The following is a 10,399-nucleotide window of genomic DNA, read 5'->3' as shown; positions in this document are numbered from 1 at the left end:
TGATTTGGATTTCTTCACAGCAAAACCCAGTTTTGGAAGGGGATGTTCTAGGATTTGTGTCGCCCAGGGAAGGGCTACCTTCGATCGAAGGCTTGACTCAAACAGATCTCTCATGAAAGAGATCGATCCACTTCCTTTGGAACTGCAACTACCGCCCAATAACAGAGAAAGGGAATACAACCAGAAAAGAGAAAAGAGAATAGAGAAAAGAGAAAAGAAGAAGAAAAGCAGGGGGGTCACACAATCACAGTCGTCAGCCAGTAAACCAGTCGTTCAAAAAATTTCATTCCAAAAACTTTAAATCTGTCTTTACTAGTGAATTACATGGCTTATAAAAGAAAACTCGAAGTATTAAATTGGTAACTAATTTAATATGGAAACTAATATAAAATTAGAAGCTAGCTAATACAAAAGAAATAATTTCTAAATCTAAAGAGAATCAAATCAAAATATTTTTTTTTTAAGTCCATCGTGCAACTGCATCAGCTCTCCCGGTCTTAGAAGAACTTGATTCCGTCGAGTTAGGTCGTGTTCCCAAGATACCCTTGTAAGTTGCCCGCTGATGAGGTGGCACGTATCTCGAAGCAGGGGATGGGAATATAACACCAAGTGGAGGGAGAGTAGGCTGATGTGTCTCCAGAGCAGGAGTCAGTCGACGTGGCATGTTTGATAATGCATGTGACCTCATTAAGTACGTATGACCTTGCTTCACCTTGATGGTGTTCTGTGCGCCATCATAGAGAATGCCTGCATGTCGCTGTCAAGGTCGTCCTAGAAGAATGTCGTAGTGTGCCAATGGGGTGACTAAACAGGTGACATGGTACTGTATCGGCCCAAACTGTAAGTGTACTCGAACAACTGCAGTGGCCTCTTCTCGAGCTGTGGGTCCAAAACCTCGCACGTGAATCTTCTTGAAAAGCTGCTTCTGTGGAAGGTTGTGTGCTCGAACAAATTCAGCAGATATGAAGTTTGCTTCTGCCCCAGTATCAACAACTGCATGAACATCATTATGGTCGGAGCCGTGCAGGAGAGTACCCTTCTGTCTGAAGAGGAGCCTTATCAACTAGTCTATTCGAAAAAGATGAAAGGCTAGCTGAATGAGCTTCTACATCCTCATCTTCATCATCGACAATATCATCGTCCTCGAGGGGATAAGGATATAAATGAGATTCATTCACTTTTCTCTGTCGGCTGCTTCTCTGCTACGTTCACAGAACGAGTCCTGTTGGGACACTTATTGGAATAGTGACCCTTCTCGCCACAACTATGGCATATGATATTCTTCACCCCAACACTATCCTTGTTGAACTCTGACCTTTTTTCTTCAACTCTGCGAGCTTCAGGCTTCTTTTCCTCCATACGTGGTGGAGGTCTATAAACTGAAGAAGTCTTGAGCATACCCTTCCAATAAATGGACTTCTCTTCAGCTGTCTTCGCATGAGCTGCTGCCACATCAACAGACCTGAAAATCAGTGTTAGCCAACTCAAGTCGAATTTCAGTACTTAACCCACTGATATATCGCATCACTCGTTGTTGGTCTGTCTCCTGAAGTCGACACCTTGATGGCAGTTTGTGGAATTCGAGGGTGTAGGAATCCACATCTTTGTTCCCTTGTTGCAAGTTAAGTAATTTATGGAACATTACCTTTTCATAATTAAGAGGAACAAATTTTTCAGTCAGGATCTGCTTCATGACCTCCCAATTGGTAACGGGTCCAAGTCTTCTGACAAAACTTGCATGTAGTACATCATCCCACCATGAACATACATACCCAATAAACTTGGTGATGAGGAGTTCACACTTCTTCACATCTGGAAGAGACTTACGCAAAAATTCTCTCCACTTTGGTAAGCCAGTCAAGAAATTCCTCAGGTCCCTTTTCACCATTGAACTCGGGAACCTCAACTTTGATGCCATAATCTTTGTCGAAAAATTGCCGGGTAACATCCTGGGGAACAACTGGATCAAGTTGTTGCCTCTGAGGTGTATCTTCGATCCGTAAAGTGTTGAGCAAAGGAGGTAATGTAGAGGATCCTTCTTCAACTCACTTATCAGACCTCTTCATAAAGGCAATCATCTCTTCCATAAACTTATCAAACTTGGCTTCAGTCCTCTCAAGCCTAGCATTAGTATTCTGTTGGTTCTCGACAAACTCGCGATACAATTTGTGCAACTCAGCATTGGTGATGTGACTTGCCATGGTCAGAAAATTGCAGGAAAATTCGCTCTGATACCACTTGATACAGATCCGAGGTCCAAGAACAGGAATCGGATCGTTTAATGGCCCACCCAAATAAAGGGAACTAAATAACCAAGGTGCAGTGGCAGTCTTGTAAATAAACAGAAATTATAATGGGCTACTTGGGAGATGGGACGTAAAGGGAATTTGAATTATTTGCTAGGGTTAAACTAGGAAGAAAAAATAGAGGTAAGGGATAAGGGAGATTTCAAGGCAAACATAAGGGTAAAATAGGAAATCAAAGTAAAGGGGAATAAACACTAACTCCCGATTGGGGCTTCTTCTTTCTTGGCCAAAACAGGGCAGACGATAGTGAGAAGTTTCAATTCGATGGAACTCAGCTGATCGGTCTCGGTTTGGCCTGAAATATCAGGCGTAGGGTGACAACAACAGGTCCTCCAAGATTCCAGCACCAGAAGCCCTGGACAGTCCAGATCTGATGGGTTTCGAGCCTACAACTGGATATGGCGATGGCAAAGTCAGACCTGAATCTGATTTGGATTTCTTCACAGCAAAACCCAGTTTTGGAAGGGGATGTTCTAGGATTTGTGTCGCCCAAGGAAGGGCTACCTTCGATCAAAGGCTTGACTCAAACAGATCTCTCATGAAAGAGATCAATCCATTTCCTTTGGGCCTGCAACTACCGCCCAATAACAGAGAAAGGGAATACAACCAGAAAAGAGAAAAGAGAAAAGAAGAAGAAGAAAAAGAAAAGAAGAACTACAGAGAAAGGTGAAGAATGTAAGGAAGAAGAAGAAGAAAAGCAGGGGGGGTCACACAATCACAGTCATCAGCCATTAAACCAGTCGTTCAAATTATTTCATTCAAAAACTTCAAATCTGTCTTTACTAGTGAATTACATGGCTTATAAAAGAAAACTCAAAGTATCAAAATGGTAACTAATTTAAAATGAAAACTAATATAAAATTAGAAGCTAGCTAATACAAAAGAAATTGTTTCTAAATCCAAAGAGAATCAAATCAAAAGATTTTTTTTTTCTAAGTCCATCGTGCAACTGCATCACTTCCCAATAATCTGCCTCTCCGTCATGTCTCTCAGCGCCATCATCACCACCACTAACCCTCTCAACACCCCTTAAGAGATCTGCAAACAGATCGCCGATTCCAAACCCATCATAACGCAACAGCACCTCGTCTCAATACACGGACACCATTGGTAGCACCTCCGATGTCATTCCCGAATTCGTCAAATTTCAACAACTCAAGAACGATCCCAAGGTTTTTCTTATCGTTCCTTATATAAATCCCTAACATTATTGGATTTTATATATCCTTATCTGATTCTGGTTCTTTGCTTACATTTATCAAAGAAACTGGTTTACAAAGGGAAAGATGCGATAGAGGAATACGTAGAGACGAAATACTTCAAAGATCTCAACTGCGTAGATAAGCAACACCACACGTTATGAATTGAGTTAATGTGGGTTTGGATGGTGAATCTATACACGATTCTGAGCCCATCTCTAAGGTTTTTCACTTCAATTCTCAATTGGTTTTAATGTTGCTTTGGCAGACTGGGACGGGATTCATTGGGACGGAGAACATCAATGGAGAAGAAGTTGCTTTAAGATAGCACCAGAAACTACCTGCTCTGCTTGCCATTCTTCTCGCAGAGGAAACCCAGCAACCAATGATTGGATCCCTGCTACTGGTGATATGGTAATCCACCAAAGATTAAAGTTCAAGCAGTCATTGAAATCATTTTTGACATTTTTTGATTTAAGAGTCAGGAATTGGAATTGAATTTGTTTTTGAATTGTGATGCAGGTAACTTCGAGATCAAATAAGCCTACCAGGAGCGATATGTGAAGAGACCTTCTCTGTATTGAGGACAAAGATGATTATGATTTAATTGAAATCCATTATGTTTCTACGAGGTGATCTCAATGTTTCCACGTCTCATACTCATAATCAAACGGCATCTCGTCTCCCGAAAGCAAAACAGTCCTCCGCTGCCGCCGTCACCGGTGTTCTGAACGATTGCCGGTGGTCCAAATGATTTGGGGTCAAAGTATAGTAACTATCGATTTGGGGATGGGACTTATTACATGGGTATTTTAGGTACTTCATATTTAGTAAGAGTATTTTGGTATTTAAAATAAAATATAGTAGCCGACATTAGCATATAAGGTATATTCCTTAAGAGTGACTGACGGTAAGGGGTCTGAGTCTAATTTGGTGAAACAGAGGGGGTGTTCTTATAATAATGGCATTCTCTAGGGGGTGGCGTTGTATATTACCCTAAAAATATTACGCAACATCAAATCATAAAAAATCAACATAATCACACACACACACACACATCAAGTCATAAAAATCAAAAAGACTTATTGACATTTAAGAGTAATGCTCTTATTCTAAAATAAGTTTTATTGGTCAAATGATTTTAGTTTTACATGAGACCTTTTGTATTAGGTATAACACAAAACTTGCTTTCCAACAAATCTAAGATAACTTAAATCTGAGTTGTTATGACAAAGTTATGTTCCAGTCAAACTTATTTTAAAGTGTGCGAATGCTGTTAAATGGTTTGAATGGAAATAATTTTATGGACATCAAAACAAAAGATTATTTTACCAGACTTTTGGTTTTTAGCAATGTTTTACCATGATAAGATTTATTAAATTTTCATAATTGAGAAAAACCTTAGAAATTCAAAAGTTGAAAATCGCCCTACAACCAAAAATCCAATTTTTGTACTTGGACAGAGGGGTTGACTTTTTATCCTTTTGGAATTTGATTTTTAAACTATTTTTATTAGATTCAAATAAGGGGTATTTGCTTATTTATGAATAATATCTTAAGTAAATGGTATTTGGCATAAATAAGTGTAAAAAATATAAGGAGGCATACAGTTGAATAAGGCGACAGCCGCCTAGGCCCCAAACAAACCACCTGGACACCAAGGTGGTGCCTTGACAAGGCACCGCCTTGACAACTATGCGGTGGAGGCCTTCAATGATTGTCTGGAATCTACCAACCTGCAGGATCTCAGATGGACACGTTCTAAACATGCCAGCACATCTTTCTCCTTCGAAAATTGAAATCTGTCATTCCTAGATATTTAGACCAGATGCCTTCGTCTAAATATTGTCTGGAATGCCATTAGATATTTAGATCTAGGTATAAAGATTGAAATCTTATTCATTCAAGAAAATTCCCTAGTTACTGAATCTATCGAAAACCAATCAACCACAATGAACATAGAATCAACACCCTGTTAAATCCTTGGCAGGCCTAGTGCGAATCCAACTAAGGTCCTTTATATCCTTTAGCATCAACAACGACATATATGACCCCGTATTCTGACTCTATCCCTTTGCATTTGACACACAGAGTAGCTTCTTACAATGGTTGCAACATCTTTCTTTAGTTGGCGCCAATATTATCTCTCCTCAATTCTTGCCACTATTTTGTTGCACCCTAGGTGTCCACTTACTTAGCCCAACACCATAAAGGGCGTACCTGGTGCACAAGGCTCCTGCATGTGTGAGGTCCCAGGGGGGTTTGAGAACTACGCATCCTTACCCCGAGATTGTCGAGAGGCCATGTCGATCGCTTGACAACCAAGTGACAAAATTCATACCTTACCACTGGACCAAGAGCGCCACCATGTAGGTCTCAAACCACTTTCTCGTAAGGACATTCATGGGATGCAGAGCTAGTTCCTTTTATACACATACCGGTCTACCATATGAAAGTCCCTGCAGGTTGCTTCTGTATACACTTCGCCCAAGTCTCAGTGAAGTCTTCATTTGACTCACATACCTCCTTCATGCATTCAAACTCAACAACCTCGTTGCTCAATGTAATCGAAAGAGTAGCTCTTCCACTGAGTGCATCAACAACCATGCTTGTGGCACCCAAATTATGATTGATCACATTAGCAAATTGCTCGAAATAGGATGCCCATTTGGTGTGAATCTTGTTAATGCGCTCCTGACCTTTGAAATCTTGAGAAACTGATGAACAAAATATATCACAAATTCCTTGGGAATCAAGTAACTCTCCCAATTCTTCAAAGCATGAAACATTGCATACAACTCCTGCTCATAGGTTGACCATTTCTTCTTGGCTTCATTTAGCTTCTCACAATGATATGCTATTGGTCTACCCTCTTGGGACGGGACAGGACAACACCAATTCCTACTCCACAAGCATCGCACTCGAGCTCGAACACCTTCTCGAAGTTGGACAGGGCAAGAACTAGTGCAGTTGTCAAGACTTCTCCCTAATCAGCGCAAAGCTTCAAGTAGCTTCATCAGTCCACAAAAATTTCCCCTTTTTCATGCAATCAATGATTGGAGCCACAATGCTAGTGGAGTTACGAATGAAAGGTCGATAGAAAGTCGCTAAACCATGGAAACTGTGGACTTCAATAACAGCAGTTGGGATTGGCCATTCTCTAATAGCGCACACCTTTTCCTTATCAATATGTATCCCATCAACACTGAGCACGAAGCCTAGGAAGATCAGACAAACCGTCATAAAACTGCACTTCTTCATATTGACGTACAGTTTATTATCACGCAACACCACCAGTATATGTTGCAAATGATCCATATGCTCAACCTCACGACCACTATAGATTAGAATGTCATCGAAATAAACTACAACGAACTTCCCTAAAAAGATTTGAGTACTTGGTTCATCAACCTCATGAAGATACTGAGTGCATTAGATTACCCGAAAGGCATCAGAACAACTCATACAATCCAACTTAGTTATGAAAGCAGTCTTCCACTCATTGCCAAGTCTGGTACGAATATGGTGGTATCCACTGCACATGTCTATTTTCGAGAACACTTCAGATCCCCCCCAACCTGTCAAGCATGTTGTCCAACTAAGGAACCGGAAACCTATATTTGACTGTTATTTTGTAGATGGCTCGGCTGTTCCACACACATCCGCCAGGTACCGTCCATTGGTGTCAGTAGGGTAAGAAAAACATATAGACTTATGCTCTCTCGAATGTGTCCCTTCTGCTGCAACTCTTCAATTTTCTCCGTCGAGACTTCACTCTCCTTTGGGTTCATTATGTAATGCAGTAAATTTGGTAGAATGGCACTAGGAATTAGGTTGATGTGATGCTGGATATCCCTAATGGGATGTAGCTGGAGTGATATCTTTGAACTCCTCCAATAAGGGTTGCACCATTGTTGGAACATCCATCAGTTGGGCTGTCTCCCATTTCACCTCCGGTGCGTATGTCAAGCCAACATTCTTCATATCTAAAATAAACTCACCACGACAAATAGAGATCAAAAGGAACAACTTCCTCTCTACCGTAGAAGTGTTGGGTTGGTCAACTTTATGCTCTCCTGGTAAAATCGTAATTTTCTTCTTATTCCACCAGAAAGTATAAATATTCCATCTAAGGCCTACTTTGCAATATATGACATGTATCCATATCTGCAACATCACAGACGACATCATAATGATATGACTTGCCAATAGAAATAGGAACTCAACAGACTTCAATTACCTCAATGGATGGTCCCTTCTTGATCCAGCCGATCCAGTAAAGGAAAGGATATTATTCTACGGGTAGTCGCAGATGCTCGACCAAGGCCCTCAAACAATGTTCTCACAGCTTCCATTATCAATAATCAGGTTGCATACATGTTTGATAGAACATTGTGAGTAGAATATCTGATGGCGATGGGACAGTTTGACTTGTTTTTGAGTGTACAACAATTTCTGGATGACACGAGATATACTCACCCTCTTCTTCAATGAACTCAACACCGTCCAAGTCATCGTCGTCGTAGTCTTAATCTTTGTCGTCCATACACTCATCGTGCTCTGCTAACCCAACTAGTTGCTGCTTGGGGCAAACATTGGATTTATGGCCCCCACCACATCTATAGCACTTTTCAACAATTGGCATGACGTAAGGATTCTGTTAAGTCCCTCTACCTCCTATGCTACTCTCCACTAATGGTGTGAGATGCTACTACCACTGTTGCTACCAGAACTTCAGGGTGGGACAATAGACGTTTGCTTCTCGGTACTTGATGACGGTCACGAGGACTCCGTAGGGAAACGATGCCCAGGTTTCTGTTTGATAGTCGTTTGTCCTTCAGAGCTAAGTTATGTGCTCCATTCAACGAGAACACAAAATGCAGTCCCATGAGATCCTGGATCGAGTATTTTAATCCATTAATGTACCGTGCCACTTGCTGCTCCTCAGGGGACAACTGTAAATTCTCCTCCGTGTATGTTGCAACGGTTTGGGTGCCTTTGATGCAGTTCTGATATTGCTGAAAATCCGGTGGCAAAAACTACCCCGCAAAAGTTGTTTCATCTGACACCATGTGCGGACGTGAGCCTTTTATTGACGTTGGCAAGACTCCTGTAGTTGATCCCACCAGGCAGCAGCTCCCCCTGGCAACTTGTAAGCCACAATTTGATATGTTTTTCTTTTGGAACCTCTATCATTCTCAAAGAACGTCTCAACCTCATAGATCAAGTCAAGACTTCGATGTCCAAATTTCTAGAGAAATTAGGAAGATCAACTTTGAGGCAATGTTCATTGACGTGCCACTACAAATCCTCCATCCTCAAATTCTGAATTGTCATCATTGTCAAAAGCGGGCTGCCTACAAAGATTAATAGGACCTTGACGAAAAGCAGGTCGACCTAGATTAGGACCTTCGGCACGATTATTCCCGTCATCATCTTGAGATCCATTGAGTCTCATATCGGCAATAATATCATGGATCTGTTGAATTCAACATTTGATGGCTCATTACTAAGTCTCCAACGTTTCCCAAAGAGCCTCCACTCCACACTCAACTTTGGTTGAGAGATTTGCTTTGTCTCCGCCGTCAGACATATCAGATCGCTTAAAAGGTCTGATACCACTTGATGCAATAGGAAGTATGGGGGCTAGATCTCTTTCTAATGTTGGCGAGCCTTGATTCCATAAGGTAAAGAAAACCTTAATTCCAATGGGGAAGAAGAGCGAACAAAGAAAATTTGATTCATAAAATTCAAGATGTCTTTATTTCGCCCAAAACGACCTTTATATAAGGTTGTATTACAAAGGAAAGGAAAGAGAAATAAAACAGGAAACAAAGTAAGATAGGAAAACAAAATTGGAAACTAATATTCCTAAATTGCACAAAACTACGGAGGCCAGTTACACCCCTTAAACGTGAGAATTTGGCTCCTGAATTCGTGGTCCAATGAATTGCCATTAGTTAATCAGCTGTAGAGTACAGGCTGTCATTTCCAAATTGGTATTATGGCTCCTGTAACTCCACCCGAGTCAAAACTTACAGCCTTCGGAAGTTGAGCTAGCAAATTAGTACTTTTGTCTTGATCGGGTGTACTTCTGCTGGTCCAACCGATCCAGAAATTCTTCAGAAATTTTCTCTACATCAACCTCTCCTTCCAGGGGTGAAACTGACATCATATAAAACTCAGCATCTGAAAAGTAGCCATCATGCCAGGTTTGGTATCATTCTCATCACTATGAAGAGAAGATGGAAAGAAGAGCTCCTAACTTCCTAATGCTGCTTGGAACTTTTAGATGTACTTTGCCAGGTCAAATCTAGAATAGTAAAAGGTCATCTCATTCTTCAACTTCCATATTTACCAAAGCAGATATTGCATGATGAACAAGTAGGTGGTCAAACAAAAACACGCACTGCATTCCATTGACATGATCTCATAACCACGTAATGATAGCTTGCTGGACTAAGAGAAAACATCATCCGGATAGTCTAATCAGGAAACCAAATAACCAATGCTAATATGCCATGACTTGATTGAAGAAAAGATTAACCAAAATATCACTTGCTTCATTGTTTGTCTTGAATCTCTGATGACAGATTAGTGGAAGAAGAGCACGAAGTATAGTCCCATTAGAGAAACTAACCAAGGATTCCCAAGTGGTAAGAACATATTTATTTATTTCAAAAAAAATTCATGATTGGCAACTCAGTAAATTCATAGTTTAATCAGGGAATCTTGGAACTTTCAACTTTTTAGAAGTAAATACAAAAGGTCATTCACCTATTTTGAGGCATCTGTGTGTTGTGTTCTTGATCATTTTCTAACAAAGTAACAAAAACCAAATACTACAAAGGTCCACCATTACAAAACCATAAACAAACACAAGTTTCAGCTTTG

General features: G+C 40.6%; 1 protein-coding gene across 2 annotated transcripts in view; it reads right to left on the bottom strand.

Moving 5' to 3' along the window:
* Window positions 1-10,399, bottom strand: part of LOC122076455 (protein TRANSPARENT TESTA 9) — a 67,050-nt gene that overhangs the window by 13,267 nt on the left and 43,384 nt on the right. The window lies entirely within an intron of this gene.

Source organism: Macadamia integrifolia, chromosome 4, assembly GCF_013358625.1.
Source record: "Macadamia integrifolia cultivar HAES 741 chromosome 4, SCU_Mint_v3, whole genome shotgun sequence".
Taxonomy (NCBI): Eukaryota; Viridiplantae; Streptophyta; class Magnoliopsida; order Proteales; family Proteaceae; genus Macadamia; species Macadamia integrifolia.
Note: the sequence above shows the minus strand (reverse complement) of the source record. Positions and strands in the feature narration are given on the sequence as shown.